Genomic DNA, 19,156 nt, shown 5'->3' with positions numbered 1-19,156 from the left:
TTGCTCACAGAAGAGATATTTCCAAGCTAGAAGTTCAAGCTCAATTTCTCTTTAGTTCTCAGAGGAGATGAAAAGAGCTTGCCTTTCCTCCAAAAAAATTATTTCCATTTTTTTTCTTCAAATTCTGCATAGAAAATTAACTAAATGAATAAATTTTCATTCCTGGCACCTCAAGCACTTGCAATTCCTTTTAGGGTTTTTGTATGCTTTTTATACTGGAAGTAAGAGAGCTGAGAGGGAAAAGGATATGCTGTGGTTGTATCCATCATCTCTCTCCCTCATGCCCAGTTCATTAGTTTTAAGCTTCAAAAAATGAAGAAATACTTCAAGCACAGAGTGGAAAAAACAAATATCAAGCAGGGTGTCCAGAAACACTTTTCTTTAAAGAACTCAGTGCATTCAGCTCTGTGTTGTATATCATCCTGCATTTTACTCTCAGTTATGAACAGTCCCAGATCTGACTGAGATGTATCATCTAAAGCATTGCTCTTCCCATGTGTAATAAACCTGCTTCCCTGAGCTTTCTGCAGATAGGAACAGTCTAGCAGTGCCAGGCTATTCCATACATCTATGGCACATGGCCAGCACTAGGGCTCTGTGCTGGGGACCTCAATGAGACACACTGCTCTCCAGCTTTCCGGTCCTTTGGCACTGCTGTGGCCCTCACTTCCAGCATGGTGAGTACACGAGGAAGGTTTGTGGTTCAATCTTTTGGTTTCTACATCTTCACATTTAGTTATTAGTTTAAAAGGCAGAGGGAAAAATAATGTGTGGAGCTGGAAGTAGAGATTTTTCCCAAATGTTTGCGAGGATCCCATTTCTCACAGATGCTGCTGCCAAGAAAGAGCCTCTTTTTCTTTTTTTTTTAAAGAAAATAAGGATTGTTAGCAATAATTTTCTGCCTGAAGTATTTCTCCATTCCAACACTAACCCTACTGTAAAACAAGAGACTTATTAAAAAATACCTATTATTTCAAGCAGCAGAAGGCTGCAAAAAGGTCAAATATGTGGAATTGAAAATATTAATCTAACAACCATAGCAGTAAATACAAAACTATCTTGCAAAAGACTTTAAAGAAGCAGAAGGAAGGAGAAAGAGCAGACACCTTCCCAAGGAAAGGATCTGTTGCCTTTCATCAGCAGCTGCAATATTGGGAAATTTCAAAGCTGTGTGTCCAAGATCAAAGCCTGAGCCTTTATTAAGGAGGCAATCTAATACTGACATACTTTCAGAGACCCATAAATGGTTGTATCATGCCTACCCTGTTTTGTGTATTCTTTCATAGTCTTTAATTGATAGGCAGAAAAAGTATTTCCTGAAGGAAAGGCCAGGCAGGATGGTGAGTCATACACTTGTATTCCTCTGGCTACTATTTAGTGCATTAATAAGCAAGAACTGTAAATATCTATATATGTCTGAGGAAGAAGTCCTCTGCTGCAACTACTGACAAGAGCTGCTGACAGTGAAACCAAGGCAGGGCACTGTGCAGGCCCTGGCATTAGGAATAGGAGGGAAGCACTCAGCAGTGTCTGCTTCCAGGACGTTGTAAGGACAAAGTAGGTTTCCTCCTGACTGAACAACTGTCAGTGATCACACAAAGTGAAAGGAAGTCAGAAACCAGAGCAGCATGACCTGTTGGGATTAACTACAAAAGCTAATTCAGAAGCCCCTGATGCTGCCAAAATTATGAGGGCAAAGAATTTGGCTTAAAGACACTTTCTTTCTCTTCCTTTGTAACTGAATAACTCCAAGGTGGTGTAGAGTATAAACCTGCTAGAAAAATATGGAAGCCTGCAGGTTGTTTTCCATAAACAGATCTGATACAATTACTGGTAGCAGGGATGAAATTGAGCTAGAAGTTGTAAATCCCCAGGCAAACCTCCTGAAAATTTAGTGTGTGTTTGGGAGTGAAGATTTTGGTTGGACTTTCCCCTAACGGGCAGACAGAATGTGCTAAGTCTGAGTCCAATTCCATGTTTTTCTTTGTTTTCATTGTTATGATAGTCATGGCTACTGCTGCAAAATTAGGCCATTAGAAAAAAAGGCAAGCAGCCCATGCCAAATGGTTCCCATTTGAGCTAAACTCCTTGGGCTCAGCAATAGACAGAAAGCTACCTATTTAGGACATGTGTTTTCTACTTACTTCTGCCCTTGACTTGTTTTGGATGATACAGTGAGTTGACAGATGAAATTTCCTTCCTAGGGAAAAAGGCTGATATTTTCCAAACTATTTTCATCCCAAATTGGCATTTTCAGAGACCAATATGTTTAGGAAAAAAATCAGTTCGGAAATGTCAAAATATTTTTTTTTAAAATCAAACCCAAATATTCAAAGTTTCCCAGACTGTTTTAAGTTTGCTTGCACACGAACGGGAGCCATGTTGCCTTCCTAGGGAGTGGCAAGGGCATTACGAGTACATTTATACCTATACAGTAAATATCTCACCAGATTTTGAGCTAATGGAAATCTGCTCAGAAACTAAAAACAGGATGGGACACTTGCACCTGTGCAATGCAACATATTCTTAAATATCCAAAGAACTGGCCTGGATGTATATCCTGGTCCAGCACTGATAGATGGTCACAGTTTGAAGATCTCAAAGCCACATACCTGTATTATCATGTCACAGAAACCACAAATGCTTGACTCTTTTTCTCAACCAAACAGTGTAAAAACTCCCCGTGACTTTCATCTGTTGCTGCAAAGCATCTATGGTTCAAAAGACAAAATCACAATTAAAAAGTTAGCAGCTGGTCAGCCTTACCTTAGACCTACTAATATAAGTTTCTCCAGCACTTGCAGAACTAAAGGGTAGAAATGAAATGTTCTCTCAGGATCTGTGGAAATGACAGATAGTATTATTTAAAGGGTGGGTGGGTATGCAGAAATATTCAGATCTTGTCTCCAGAAGAATTTATGATATTTTCTACAGGTTTCACACTTGTCCTTTTGTCTGAGAAGTACTTTTAGGAACATCAGCTGTTACGTTTTGACTAAAACACGAAGAATGTTCCCTTCTTGCTTATTTCCTCACCTTTTAAAAGACATTGTGCAAGTGCAGTGTTCTCATAAGACCATTTAAATGAGAGAGAAGTACAAATATGTTGTCTTGCAGACTTCATTAAATTGTGCTTAGAACTCATTTGCTTTGTTGACTCAAATTATGGAATGAATTCTTGTCGTAGGGATTATTTATATGTCCCAGAGCATTCATAACTCACTGAGTTCAGCCATCTAAAAGTGTTTAATTGCAAACTGTCTGTTTCTTGTAAAAAAAGGTTTGCCTGCAGTCTTTTGGCACAGTAAGGTATGAACTTTGTAGATCTACTCAGAAGCACCAGCAGAAAATGGGGAAAATTACTTCCCCAAAGTTCCTTGAAGATGTAAGTTTCTGGATCTTGGCATGATTTGGTATTTTATATAAATCTTGCCAGAACTGTGCTAAGTTTTGCATTGAAATTTATTGTTTCCCCCACTTCTCCAGCTAGAAATATACATACAATTGAGAATACCATGTGAAAATTAAACTCAAAAGACACCATTGCCCAAGATGTGAGTTCAAACTTTGTCCAGAAAGAGAGAGAGCATGCTTTGAAGTACAGATCATCAATATACTACTAAAGTGAAGATGTAACTCACAATTCACAGGCTAAAACTATAAAAATGTCCTGCATTATTTCATCCTTCGACTGACTATTTTGATATTTCAACTGACTAGAGGATGAAGGTTTCTTTACATCCATATTTTTAAATTGATTTTTTTTCAGCATAGATTTCTAAGCAAAATCTTGTCTTGCAGTAAAATGATTAATTTCTCGGATGGAGTGCTTTTAAAGCTAAATGTGAAGATTTGGGTTGAAAAAGACAGATATTTTATTTCCTGTTTTATTTTTCCTTTTTTTTTAGCATTTGGAAATGCCATTATCTTGAGTCCTAGGAGTTTTTACATACCTTATCTCCCTTCTCTCTGCCTTTGAAGCTTACTGCTGCAGCTGCTGTGCAAAGCAAAGTTTGCTTTGAATGTCCATTTCTGAAGAAAAATTTCTGCTATTCTTAACTGCTGAAGTCTGAGGCTCTGTATCAAGCCAGCATATGATACTGCAACCTCAGCCTCGAGACACAGCTGCCTCACCTCAGTGAAAGACCATGTGTAATCCTTTGTTGGCAGACATTAGATAGACCAAAATATGTGAGGACCTACTTTGGAGACTGATGTTGTTTCCTCTCTGTCTGGAAGACAGAATACAAAACTGAATTAGTCAGGACTTAAAGAAAAAGGCCAAGTTGTTTCAGTACCTGAGGACTAGGTGGACAAGTTTGTTGTACTGGAAGTGGAAGTTTTATTGGAAGCATGAGCAGAAGGGTTTCCCAAAGCTACAAGGGCAATTGCAATGAGTCCGAGCGAGGTGCCCCCAAGAAGGTTCCATTTCCACCATCTCTCCATTTCAGCACATGTCAATGTGGAATCAGTCTTCCCATTTGCATTTTGGGCTCTTTATGCTGCTCCTCGCTGACCACATGAGGGGCCACGTCATGCCTGTGAGGGGTGTTAGCAGGGAGGCCAAATGTCCAGGAGGCACAGAGGGAGAGGAGCTCTGGGGAAGGCCCTGCTTGGCCGCTGTGGGGGTGCCCCAGGAAAAAGGGACAGCCCTGGGGCTGCTAGCGTTCCCCCTCCACCCTCCTCTGGCAAGTGGGTGCTCAGACGTGCTGAGCTGGACCAAAACCCTTGGGTGGCAGCAATCAGCCTTAGGACTGCGGGCAGCACGTGTCGGGGGCACTGGGCTGAGGGAGCCACTGTCCTCTCCATGCCCCCTGCCAGAAATGCAGGAAAGTTCTCGTAGCAAGCAGGGAGTTGCGCAGTTTCACACCTAAGTGCTGAGCCAAAAGGGTGGAAGTGGCATTTTCAGGCTCCCAGCAGCCAACCAGCTGGAAGGCCAAGGGTAATCTGTGAGAGAGGCTGAGGGTGAGATATTCCCCTCTGGAAGCTCCCACTGTGGGCCTGGTTTGCTCCCCCCTAGGCCCTGGCTGTGCTCCGAGGTACCTTGAGGTACACAAGTCCTTGCAGCGTGAGCTCATTTGTTGTCATTTCCACTTCTGGGAAAAAAAAGGTCATAAGAAGAGATCATTAAATGTGCAGTATTCATACAGCATGGCCTCTAACACAACAGGCATGTTGCAGTGTTATCATATCCAGGAAAACAGCAGCAGACTGCGTAGCTTCAAAATACCACCCAGACACTCTTGTTTGGAAAGGACAACTCATAGCATCAAAGCCTAAATATATTTGCCAAACCATGCTTTAACTTGCTGCCAGGACACCAAATTTATCCCCTTTTTAGCAACAATCCACTAAACAACATGGTGACTGCTTCTGCAAAGTGGCCATGGGTTTGCCTCATGGAGGTGAGGAATACAAAAAAAGCCCTGCACATATCAATGCTTGTGAGAAAGGGTGGGGGGGGTGTTCCATATAAAATAACCTTGGGGATAATTTTTTAATAAGTAAGCCTCAAAGAAAGAATACAACAAAATCAATATAATGGCTAGTTGTGATATCAAAGGAAATTTATGAAAATTTAAGAGGTTTAGGTTAATAGGTTCAGAACAAAAATAAATGAGACATAAATGTCTAATAGAAATCTGATTGAGGAAACAAATTACAATGCAAGATATATAACCATACTTTAAAAACCCAAAGGGAACACCCTGGCTTCTATCTTGCTTTTTCAGACTGTCCTCATCTGCAGTATGGCAGGGTATGTACTTCTTCTGTATCTGCAAAGAGGGAAAGGGAGGGCAGAGCTGTGACTCCCTCTTCCCTAACTCTTCCCCTGATCCAGTAACAAAGCAAAGTCACCTTTTCACATCTGAAAGCCATGCAACAGCACTCTCTGCATACCAAAATGCAGCTCTCCAAGCCACAGCCTGGCCTGTCAAACTTCTGACACAGCATGCATCCAAGTCAGCTCTTGTCATAATTGTAATCACTCTGACTGTGTGTATGGCTATGTGTATGCACAGGTCCTGAGGGAAAATTCTGAAGACTTTGATATGCCTGACATAGCCCTACATCAAATATGTGCATTGTGTTTGCTGGGAAGTCTTTGTGGGAGACAGAGGGGCAATGCATTTTGTACTCTGCATGCATCTTTCAGTATTCGTCCTTGGACTCCTGTAAACAGAAACATGGAATGTCAACACTTGATAAGGGGTTTATACAAACAAAAAAACTCAACCACAAACTGTCTGCAAAATAGATACTTCAAATATGTGTAGCACATACATGTTCTATACACACACATCGGTATGTGTTTGAATGTATGTCACATATGCAAATATACATGTACACACAAAAACATGGCATCTAAAATGTGCACACACACATGCAAAAATCCTCCAGAACCACACCAAAGTGGTAGTCTTGGTCAGAGGGGGAGTAGAGATTGATTTTGCTTTTTAATATTTTACCATCTGAATTCAGGGAATAATAGTAAGCATATGTAACTTTGGAGGCTAGTCATGTAAGATTTTCTTACAAGTTCTTTGATGCTTGGTATCTACTGGGGAGTGCTTCCTAAAGCAGAACTCACTGTTTTTTTCCCTTTGACTTTCTTTACTCTGATAGATCTTAAGTACCATATTTAGAGTCTGATAACCTGAAAGGGCATTGCTTAGCATAAGGGTGAAATCAAGTTATTTCTGTTTTGATGGAAAACATGAGAGTATTGCTGACTCTCATATGAGAGCAAAACATTCTGTGTAGAGAACTCATGAAATTAATGTCCCTTTTATTTATAACCTGTTCACTTGCAGGACATAGGATTCAGATTTGTGAGGACCAGGAAGGAGAGGACTGTAGTTGTTACTCCTATTCCAAGTCAGAATTGAGAGTGCTTGCAGACTCAATCATGCTAACCGACCAAAGAATAACTTTTTTATTGTTTGTTTTCTAATAATTCTATATCTATGATCAAAAAGAGATAGTTACACTTTAAATAATGAGGTTTTTTCCATATTATTTTCCTGTCCTGTTGAGGAAGGGAGTGATAGAGTGACTCAGTAGGCCACTAGTGCCCAGCCAAGGTCAACCCACCACTCATGAACATGGATAAGTTCCACCAGCATGGAATGATAGCCATCCTTAGTGCAGTGTATAACATAACTCATTAATATATGCCGTGGTGCCGACATCTTCCTGGAAACATTAGCAATGCAGAGGTTTGAAAGAATTGTATGACCTGTAGTTCGTAAACAGCACAGGCTGAATAAGCTGCTTCTAAAGGCATCAGAAACTTTTGCTCATAGATTTATCCTTCACTTCTAAAACTAACAGTGCTAAAAAGTGGCATGACTAAAAAGGCAATGCAGCAATAAAAATTCCAGTTTGACTCTAGGGATAGCTTCTGAGACATTGTGGTTAGAATTTTCTCCATTATTTCCAAGTTGCCAAAGAGGAATGTTCTTTATTCTGGATTGACTTTGGGAAACCTATTAAGATTTTTAATTGCATTCAAAAATATACTTATGTTTTGAAACCTAGTCTGCAGGAAGTTTAACCTTCATTAAGGCTTCTGAGTGTGGCTGAGACTTAGGAGGTGCTTAGCTTGTCTCTGCCCAGTAAAATACAAGGAATAATGCCAGTTTGGGGAATGAATAGAGCAGAAGGGAAGGGGGGGAACACAAGTTATGAGCTGCTCTGGTCTTCATACTCAGGAAGTACTTACCAACTTCCATTGCCTCATCTCATCTCTTCTATTAGAAGGCCTTTATAAATTACAGGAATAAGTCACCCATTGCAAATAACATCCCAACAGAGAGGAACCAAATGGGACTGAAGCCGGATAGGAAACTCCCTTCTCCTACAGCAGATAGTTCTGAGCTGCTTGCATTTTTTCCTCTTGGGTAAGGATGAAAGTAAAAAGTCTCAATAATATCCACAAATTGAAAAGCAAAAAACGTGCGAGCTGAGTGCAGATGAGGCAATTAATTTCAATAATTTTGTAATATTTTATTACCATGCTGATCTTTCTTCAATAATTGTGTGTCTAAATTTCCTAATATTTCAAATAATTCACTTTTGTAAAAAATTTTGGCTTTTGGAGAGAAACAAAAGCTTTCTAATTCAAGAAGTTGAAACAGGGCTATTTTTAATGTTTCTTATAAAAATTAATAATTAAAGAGCAATGTAGGGATATGTAAGGATCCTTTTCTTAGCCATCAGTCTGAATGTTAAAGACACTCAAGTCTTTAACAAATGCTCTGTGTTTTGGTGTGATGGCTCTGGTGACCAGCTCTTTTTCCTATCTGGTTGCCTGCAGCAGCATTTGGATCAGGCCTAGAAAGAAGGCTCTCTTAACTAGGCCAACACCAGAAGAAGGCTTCACTCATGTGCTGATAAGTCAATGGAATGTCAAGGAGAAACACTCATTTTATTAGCCAGGAACAGCGGAGCTGATCGCAAATGGAGTGTATCCTTTGGCAATAAAAATTTTCCTCTAGTCAATTCCATGATTAAGCCAAAGCCACTGCTTTGTTTCTCCACCTGTCTCAGTGAGTCAGAAATGGTTTCCTCTCATTTCCCCACCAAATGGGATGCCAGTGCCCTGCCTGGATTGCAGATGCACAGGTGGTGTGCCCACAATTTTGAATTTCTTTGCCTTTGCAATCTTGGCAGCATGTCTGTGCTCTGGCAAGCTTTTTTACTGAATGAGATACCAAACAGAGGGGACAATCCACTTTTCATGCTGCTCATAGATTTTTAAACCAAAAATTGGGAGTTTGAAAAATCTCATCAGCATGATCTGTAATCTGTTTAGAACTGTGACTAAGAAAAATTCTGAGTTTTGTTTGGATCAGAAGTACTGAAATGTTTTAGAGTTTAATTGCATGGAATTCTAAAAGTTGGAGATGAGATATGCATGTCTGAGCCACATTCTCACATTCCATTTATGTTGTACTGCTGCTCCAAAGACTTCACAAGCATAGGTAGCTTTGTACCTGTGAGTTATGCTGCAGAAATAGAGACTTCTTTCATTTACTGTATACATTTCAGCTTATCTCATAAGTGCATTTCACACCCAATTCTCTCTAGTAAAGCACGTATTTGATGGCTTTTGCCAAATATTCTTCCAATATGAGAGATATGGAGAGCCAATATGATAATGAACAACACGAAGAGGTGCCACCTATACAAGTGTCATGTCAGCCCACGCAGTGTGCTTCCCACCTAATCAGAGTGGGAAAGAATCTGTATGACTCAGAAGCATGAAAAGGAAAATAAGCATCAGACCTCTGGGCCCAGTGGTCAGCTTGCCGGGGAGGAGGGCTGTCAGAATGAGTGAATTCTTCTCTGCTTTTTTCAATGGCTTCTAGCTCTGTGATTTCTGTCCTTATGGCATACGTCTCCTTCAAAGAAACAGAATTCTGTACCTGGTTATTTGTGTCGGTGACAGCAACATATTCAGACACTTTGAGGCATGATGTTTCTAACACAGCCATAAGAACGAGTAAACAAATCAACCCCAAAACCCAGAAGAGTATGCATGCGCCCTCTGTGTGCGTGCATAACCTTCAGACTGACTGGTCTCATGCCATACTGATGAGCAATATATTCTGCCTGTTCTTTTCCCATGCAGGCTTAGCATGGCTGATTTGTGTACTCAGCACTGAAACCTACACTTTTCCCAGGACCCATCAGGTCAGATTGCCCATAACCTATTGCTGCTTTGATGGCTCTCATCCTGCTTTCAATTGATGTGGCAGTGCGTGAATACATATGACCAAAAGCTTGATATAAAATTCATTTGTCTAAACACCACCTATTTATGTTTGATGGCCTGAACAATTATTAATCCTGATTGGAAATATAAGTCATTGTGTCTGCAGTATCCTGTCACAGCATCCCTGTTAGCTCCCCTGAGGCCAAATTCTCTGACAATGCACATAGTGTCCGGTTCTTTCTGCACACAGTACCATGCCCTAGCTGAAATCCCAGGGAGGAAACCTCTTTTTCTGTATGCTCACTAGTGTGGATGATCCCCAGGAATTTTCCTGGTCTGCCAGTGTATATCCCATAAGACAGGAGACAGACCCTGCACCACTGTGTGCAATAATTTTCCATGTTTTCAAAAATGTCACAGCACATGCACACCTCATCTATGGTGGGCACAACCTATATCCTTCCTGCTAGGGCATGAGCTCCCACACCAGTCCTGTATCTGAGCAGAGCCCTGAAGGAACTGGAGCTTCCTGTGACCCATAAAAGGAGTGGAAAGCTCCAGAGCAGCAGCAGGCCTGATCTCTGTGTTAAAGAAGTGATGCATTCCTCCTCATTTCCTGCTTTTCTGTGAACTCTCTGTCTTACATGAAGACTCTGCTCCATATCTGCCAATGAAATACCAAGTTCCAGGCTGTCAGATGAGCTACATCTGCCTAGCAAACAGTCACATAGGAAGCCGAGAAGAAGCAGGCACCAACCATCCTGTGTGCTACTGGCTGGCACCATGCACCTTCAGCCAATGCTTTTTTGCCACTGGTTTTTCCACACAGCCAGCATGTCCCAGCCTGTGCACAGCACAGTGAAATACAGAGGTGGGCCTGGATCAGCTGCTACCAGTTACTGCTGTGGCAGAGCCAGTCCCTAGTGGGCTCCCAGTGCTGCATGGCCCCATGGCTCCTCTCTCTCCCTGTGCCACCGATCCACAATTTGGCAATGTAGGGGAGCCCCATGGTGAATACCACCCCCCCCCCCCCTTCCCCCAAAACCCACAGACATGTCTCTTTCTCCGGGCAGGAAATGGCTAACAAACCAGGAGAAGCAGTTCAGAAACACATAGCTCAGCTGCTGTGGAAAAGCATGGTTTGGTTTCGGTTGACAACTATCCCAGGACTGTTGAGCATTTCCTTGATCTGATGTGGTGGAGGCTTCTAGGCAGCCATAGACCTGAAAATGTTGGTCTGCAGGGACTGACAGTAAGGGTTTTACTTTTTGCACACAAATGAGGGGATCAAAGCATTTACTTCACCCGTCACAGCATTTTTTGTGTGATTCTTGCAAGTAGGTGTGTGCTTTTGACTTGTGTTTTGCCTCCCAGCACATGCACTGGGAAGGATCTCAGCTCCCAAGTTTTCACATATGCATGCACAGCACAGGGCTCTCTCCTCCAGGATTTCCAGCAGGCTGAACTGTGCCACACCACATTGCTGATCTCCAGGATTCTGCACCAAGTTCCTAGCTGCATCTAGGGAGAGAGCATGCTGAGTGGCAAGGCATGAATGACACAGTCAAGTCAGGCAGGGCTGTTGCTAGAGATCTCTTGCTGGGTGAGTGGGAGGGGGAAGGACAGGAGAGAAGTGCAGAGCAGATACTGTCCAAAGGCACACCAGTCAGAATGCAGCATAGTCAATCCTGGATAACTTCAGAGATGGCTTATGGATCTGCAAGGTAAATTAAAACAGGGTGTTTCTCAATTCTCCCTGGATCTTGCTGGGATAATTATCAGAAACACTCTACTAGTGGATTTCAGTAATGCATAACAGAAATGTTGATTGATGTTTGATATTGTAGAAGTGCATCATCTCAAGTACATAATTGTAACTTCATTTTTACTTCAGTGAAATATTCCATTTTCCATTAGATGGCAACTTTGCCCTACATATAGAAATACTAAGGCTGGGGAGAGGGGCTTGTTTTTATTTGGTTTTCTTTTTCATTTTGTTTCATTGTTTTGGTTTCTTTTTCAATGCTGAATGAATTAGAAACCCACTGTAGGACTATAAAAAAATAGGTCTAGCAGTTAAAATTTCAAGATCTTACTCCAAAAAGGGACTAAAATAACCATTTGGTCAGACCTCCTGCCTGAAAATGGGCACAGATGGAATGAAGGAGCACTGGAGCTCTGGGTATATAGTTCTGTATTTCCTCTAACAGTGACACAGAATTAAGAACATGGGAGGTTAGTTGCGTGGCAAAAAAAAAAAGAAATGTGTCATCAATTGATATTCTCACCTTTCATATACATTCTACTGCAATGCCACCTTTCCTCTGCTTCCTGTGAATCAACAAAAGGATATAATCTTCTGTAAAGAATACAGTTATGGAGAATCCAGAAAACCCTTTAGCCAAAGAGTAAGCTAAGTTTCCTTAAGGTCAGAAAGGAAATGCCTACAGTTTTCTGTTCTTTTTTCCATATGCATCATACACTCATTTGCTAATTTTGCTTACATTTCCCCTAAATTAAAACAATTAAGTAAATTCCTAAAAGACAACAATGAATCAATCAGAAACACCACAAATATGTTTTTGACTCTGTCAGTTATTTTTTCACCCTAGTGTTAAAAAAGTGGTAAAATATTATAGCCAGAATATTCTGGATATCCTACCCTCTGAAAAATTACTATTAATAGCTGGAACTGCACATTCCATAAAATCAGACAAATTTAAGATCAATTTATAGAGAGGTAGAAGATTGGCTTTGATTTTTTGTTTTTGTGATTTCCTTGGTGGTTTTGGTGTTTGGGTTTTTTTGTTGGTTTTGGTTTTCCCATTTCTGAAACAAAATATTTTGCTTGGTGAACTGGTTTGATGATGGAATTGCTCCTGAAAGTTATTTGTCAGTGAAAGGAGTAATGAGAACATAATAGCTAATCCCTGAAAAGTTCAGCTGGATTAAAAACAATTTGAATGCTTTTTTTGGAACCAAAAATAAAGCTATTTGCAGATGGTCTTCATTAGAAATACTGGTGGCAATAGTTATTTCACAGCTCTAATAGAATGTCTAGTCAATATCCCCTAGGCCTTAATATTTTCAGTTTCAGAGATTAACATTCTTGTTGTAGTCATCAGCTTGCATTGAAGAAATATATTTACTATACACACATATAGATACATATATACACACACATCCCTTTAATGCGAGCAGAGAACTACATATATTAAAATATTTGCATATATTTACAGGAAAAATAATTAAATAGACATGATGTTGAGAAGCCTACTGCTTCAGATTAATTTTTCTTTTTTTGAATCAGAAGCTAAAACTAGGAAGGTTAACAATTTATTTTATACTATACTGGCAGTGTCAATTACACATTACCATTGCAAAACCAATTTCCTGCTATGGAGAAAATGGAGAATATATCAGCCTCCATGTCACCCCACTGCCTTGACTTCAACTATAGTACCACACACAGGCAGATAGTTAGATGCAGAGTTATCCAACCTGCATATATTAGCTGATTGGCATGCTCACTTGCTCCTTGACTGCCATAAATGAGTGGCTGTGCAGGTGCCATTAGCACATGCATCTTTTTCTGAATGCACCATTGTAGAGTAGCTGAAAAGCTGTTTGTATTACACAGTCAGAAAGCTGGCAGTGGGACTGGGTGAAAAATGGCATGTTTCAAGAAAAATTCAAAAAACTTAATGTTTACATTTTTTAATCAAATACTTTTGAGGTTTTGATTTTAAAATTATTGCATTTTATTCTTCTTACCTTTCCTCCCTTTTCCTTTTTTTTTTCCTATTTTCATTTCCTGCCCTGTTTTTAATGACCAAGTAGAAAAGAATGAAGATAAAGGAACAGAATGAATGAGAGGGAGGAGGAAACAATAACTAGGAAACTTTAACACTTTTAGTAAGTTGGTTTTATAGAGACGTCTTTGTTTACCTGTCTTAAGGTAATAAATGTGCCAGTAGGTGAAGCTCAATTTGATAGAAAATTATTTGGCTTGCTCATCTTGTTCAGCTGGTAATAGATTTTGACCCTATCCATTTTCTCTCTTAAAAATGGAATAGTGCCTTGTTACACAACACTGTAAAAAGTTACTGCCTCCTGTTTTTCGTGGGTTGGGTGTTTGCAATTTATGACCTGAATCAGCAGATACATATGTTTCATGCATATGTATAACACTTTTGAAAAGTAGGCAAGATTCATCTTTCAGTTAGCAAGGAAAAGAAATAAAAATTCTATGCTTACAAATCTGGGCTTAAGCTATTCCTCCATCTCAAGATTCATGTGTTTGCTTTGCATTTCAGCAGCTGCTGGAAGTACTCTTCAATAGGAACCAAATAAATCCATACCACCTGTCTGTCTGAATTGGAGGCCAAATCATTCTGTTATTCTGTCTCAACATTTAAGAAGTAATAAGGCATCTTAACCTCAATTTTCATGCCATGAAGAAAACAAACCAGAAGGGGAATAATAAGACCTTTGTTAGGCAATTTACAGGCATGTGACTTGGAATTACAGTAAAATCTTCATCATTGCTCCAAAAAATTCTTTGCAATCTGAAGTGCAGTGGCTTCCTCTCCAGATTTGGTAAATGCTGATATGTTATAGCTTGAATTTAATGCTGACCTGTATCTATTTTACTACAAGCTACATTTTTAGGTCTTTTGGTATTTAACCTCTCCCCCATTATGTCTCATGGCAAGGTGGCTTTGAAGAAATTTACGGATTTGTGAGTATAGAAACAGTTACCTGAGAAAACCATCAGGATTCTTCCAGAAGCACATGGCACGTTTATGCCTATAGATTTGAAAGTTATTCTGTTCTAAACTTATCAGGCCTCCCACACAATGTTCATAAATAAAAGCAAACTTTGAATCCCTGCCTTTAGTCCTAAATCCCAAGGTAAGGATTGACTGGAATACACTGGAACAGATCTTTAGGTTTGGACGAAATGCTAGTCTTAGATCATCGCTGTGCTTTCCAATCACTCAAAAAAACTACTGTAATATGTTATTTTGGTAGTGGGCCATGCAAACCTTGCCCAAATTTTGAGTGCACGAGCTGTCAGCAAAGAGCCATATAGCTGTAGGCAGGAGGTACTTCAGTGCACTTCAAATGAAACTTGTCCCCTCATTTCACTTCAAATCAGCTGATTAGGAAAAATGCATTATTGTGCCAAGATAAAAACAGATAAGCCAAACTACTGATTTGTTTTTCCAGTGAGAGTTTCGTACAGTTTATTAAATAGAGAATCCAGAGCAGTAATCAACGCATTCACTGGGGTGTTAATGGAGATATGGTAAAGCAGTGTATGACAGCCAAGGGACAGAGTGCACTTCTTACTCACTCTCTCCAGCCATGAAATCAGTAACTCAGATCATTTGTCTTAGTCATCTACTATTACTTTAGAGTGAATCAGAGCACGGACGTTTAAGGACATCCCAAGCAGATTTGTTCATTTAACAGGGAGAAAAACAAAACAAAAATAACAACTGTTTTATTTGTAAGCCAAGAGAGATTTAGTTTAGCTAAAGCAATATTTGACTTTAATTCAAGTTGGGCAGGAGTTCAGCCAGAAGTTATCATATGATTGGGTTTTGGGGTTTCTAGTTTTTTTGGAAGTCTGTGTGAAATGATCTAGTAGTGGTCTCAGTCCAAATTCCAAAACATAAGTGCCTCTGTTCCTTGCAAAACCCCACAATTTACGAGTCTCTGAATGGAAGGAAAGACATACAATTCTATGTCTGGTCCAGGTCTGCTGTGCATATCTGAAATGAGGAGACTGGGGGCATGAAATGACTTCATTACCTTTGATTTCTTGACAATCCTTCATCAGGAAAAAGAAATCTCTGAGAAAAAAAAAAAAAGAAAATAATTACTAACCACATGATTACTCTGTTCAGGCTTTTGTCCTTATCCTATAGATCTCAATGAGCACTTCTTCACATTGTCACGCTGTTGTTGAGCCTGGCTAAGAGTCAACGGGATCCACACAGTGAAGATGAAACAACCTACTATGACTTCTTTCAGAGTAATTTGAAAAGTATGTATGCTAAGGTTTGTTCAAAGTTGTCTTTTCAGTCACTTGCAGTCTAGGAAGTATAAAATAAAATATATTAACAATTAAAGAGGTCAATAAGAAAATATAATGAAAAACACTGGCATATTTCAAATATATGAAATTTTCCAGTTTTAAGGAAAGTATATTTATGTCTATCACTTTAGGCTTCAGTGCAACCAATGAAACGTATTTAGTCTGCATTTAAAGCAAATATCCCATGAAATATTTTTAATAGTAAAGGAAATAGTTCGAAATAAAGGAACTAATCTCTCACATATAATGCAGCCTTTAACTGCATCATTTGCCCATTCCTTGTAGAGTTTTTCAGAAAGTATTTCTTAAGGAACTGTAATTAGGAAGGTAATTTTTTTCAGTACTATTGTTGTTGGCCTCCTCAGTAAAGGAATTATGTTTCTAAGAGTATATCATGACAATTCAGCACTGAAAAACATTTGCAAAACAAACTCCAGTAGTCTAAAAAGTAATGCAAAGTGCATGAAAACATGACATATTTTCTTTGTGAACACCAGTCATAACACAGCAATAATGATTATATACCATTTCCCCATCTGTTAGTTTAATTGCTTCATCTCTCTTCCTCCACCTTCTTCTACATCTCTCCTCCACTTTCCAAATGAAATTGTGGGCTAAAAAATTATGCTTGTCACTCAGGGTTTCAACTGAAAAGGAAATTTCAAACTTCAGAATATGGTTTCAACTTCCAATAAATGCGGAGAGTTCCTTTAAAACAGGTGTTGAAGTCAACAGTAATGTTCTAGATTTGTTTAATTAAATTTGCTCAAACTTTGGAGTAGCTAAGAATGTCTTCTATCCTGAATGAGCTTTACCAAGTCACACACAACCAGATATTGAAATGAAGAAAAACTGAAAGTTATTTTTCCTATTTAGTTGCATTTGACTTTTTTCTCATTTTGGTACCATACTGAAAACAACAGGTTGGACTGCAAAGGTTATAGCCATATTTTATGTCTGTTCTATCACAATGTGCCATGGAGGCTATGTGGCTGCAGCCTATTTTTGATTCACATCAGTGAAACAGGAGGAGAATCAGTCCTATGTAATCCTGCAAGGGTTGCAGAGATATATGGTTGCTTGGCATTGATCACAACTGCTGGATAATGGCTCCCCTCAGAGGTAGTATAGGAAGCATGCGCCAGTCCAGTGTGTCTGCTTGCTTCTTGGTGTCAGGTGGAAAGAAATCGTGCATTATATGTGAGTTTTTGCAAACATGTATTGCAAACTCCATCCTACAATGCAATGGAGTTTGCCAGTTTAGTTCTTTTCTTTTGTGGGAAATGACTGTAGCTATTGAATTCAATATGTTACAATTAATAACAGAAGTATACATAAGAAATTAAATATGAAAATATGGTATCAAGGATTAAGATTCATTTTACAAAATATAGTGGGACTTTAGGTTGTATTAAAAGCATGTAAAAAAGAATCTTACCTGATTATTTTCTAATATTTCAGCTTCACAAAACTAGAATGAATGCAAAATAATGAATAGAATAATTCTATTGATTTTACAAGCTAGAAATGTGAATGTTTGTCCAAACAGATGTTTAGAGTGACTCTGTGCCAGGCGCAGTTGTGTTTGTGAGAATTTTCTTTCGCAGTAGTGTCTCTCATAGTGTTCCATAGTGTTACTTAAAGCTTACAAGCAAATTTTCTTGCCTCAAAGCTGTTAATTTAGGATAACACATCACCATGTTCTCTGTCCTATACCTCTTTGAGGGATTCTACTAAAAACATGGATATGACTTCTTACAATATTATTTCCTGCCACTTTTATGAGTTGCATAAAAATGTCACTAAACTGACTTTTTAAAAAGTGTCCTAAAAGATTTCTAAAAAATTACTCACAGTTTGACCATCAGATCATTGTGGAATGCATTAGCTTGACTTGTTTATTAAACAAGATGATAGAATAAAAGGGTATTTTAATACATTGAACATGTTTTTTGAGGTCTACTCATTCTTCAGATTTCTCCAATATAAGAAATAGAGAATATCAAATAAAACTAGCATGTGGCAGATTCAAAAATAGCCAGGAGTAAGTGGTTCTTTACAAATGAGGGTAAAAAACTTCAAGTATATAAAATCAGAACTTTCTGATATGACCACCATCAGCACAGGAAAAGTCTGGAAGCTATAACTGGTGTAAGAACTAGGAAAACATCAGCTCATTGCTCAGTGGCAGTTGAAGTGATACATAAAATTATAGGAATTATTAGGTAAGGAACAATGATTAGAAAATGGACAGAGCTTTGCCCCAGTGTAAACCCATTCTGCATCTTGAATCTTATGTGCAGGTGAGTCCCTTGTCTCAAAAATGCACACAGTGCAGTTGGGAGAGGTATGGAAAGGGGCAGCAGTACCAATAAGATGTGCAGCAGCTGCCATGCATGGAGCACTCGACTAACTAGGGCTCTCATGTCTAGAAAGCACTCAGCTGGGCAGAAATATGACAAAGCTTTATAAAATGATGAGTAGGGGAAAAAAATTGGGTGGGGACTGATTGGTCATCACCTCTCCAAATGTAGGGAGAATTGACCATGAATGAAGCCTACTGGATGGCAAGTTCAAAGCAAGCAGTGGCAGATGTGTCTTGCCTGAAGACATCACTAAGGTGTGGAACTGCTTGCATAGTGTGTGAAGCTTGAGTGAGATGAACAGGAGACTGGAGAAATTAGTGGCTGTTAAATGTGTAGATTCCATGTCTAGGCTCAGCAAAACCTTTAGCGACAATATACAGGAGGCAGGGAGTATCTTATTTTAAGAGTTCATTATTCTGTAGGTAAAGGAAAAGTCCAAGTACATTTTTAATCCCTAAAGGAATTTCAGATTTAAACATAATACTTAATGGAAAAATCTACACAGAAAGGTATTTTATATTCTCTTAGAGATTATGGAATGGCAAGCATCACCTGGAAAACAGCCAAGTAAGAGTAATTTCTCTTCTGTCAGTCTTTGCATTGGTAGTTCTGAAAGACTTTTGCACATATGCATTTTTTCTCACACTGTTATAAAGTTGGCCAGCAGCATTCTACATTTGTTTTTTTAAATGGAGGAATAAGAAAAAGAATGACTGCAAAACCTTTGCTTTCAAAGCTTTGGTCCATCCCTATCTTCCACAGAAAGGTAAACCTGTCACTATAGTTCTGTCCTGGTTCTGGCCAGGACAAGGTTAATTTTTACAGTAGCCGGAAAGGTATGCCCAGGACCCGGAGGTTATTCTATACCACCTCACATCATTTTCCAGGAATAGGGAAAGAGCTCACTTCTAATTCAGGCAGTTGCATCTGCTCCAGGGTGAACATTTTGCATGTGAATCACTC

At 39.3% G+C, this 19,156-nt stretch overlaps 1 long non-coding RNA gene across 1 annotated transcript in view; it reads right to left on the bottom strand.

Moving 5' to 3' along the window:
• LOC146436269 (uncharacterized) overlaps positions 1 to 16,286 on the bottom strand; it is a 28,614-nt gene extending 12,328 nt beyond the window's left edge. The window contains exons 1-3 of the long non-coding RNA XR_014852604.1: positions 15,542 to 16,286; positions 12,010 to 12,052; positions 2,613 to 6,174 (exon numbers count right to left, since the gene is read on the bottom strand). This is a non-coding gene — a long non-coding RNA (uncharacterized LOC146436269). The remainder of the gene's footprint in view (positions 1 to 2,612; positions 6,175 to 12,009; positions 12,053 to 15,541) is intronic.
• Positions 16,287 to 19,156: the final 2,870 nt, after the last annotated feature.

The sequence above is a fragment of the Lichenostomus cassidix genome, chromosome 5 (assembly GCF_008360975.1).
Source record: "Lichenostomus cassidix isolate B80296 chromosome 5, HeHo_3.0, whole genome shotgun sequence".
NCBI lineage: Eukaryota > Metazoa > Chordata > Aves > Passeriformes > Meliphagidae > Lichenostomus > Lichenostomus cassidix.
Note: the sequence above shows the minus strand (reverse complement) of the source record. Positions and strands in the feature narration are given on the sequence as shown.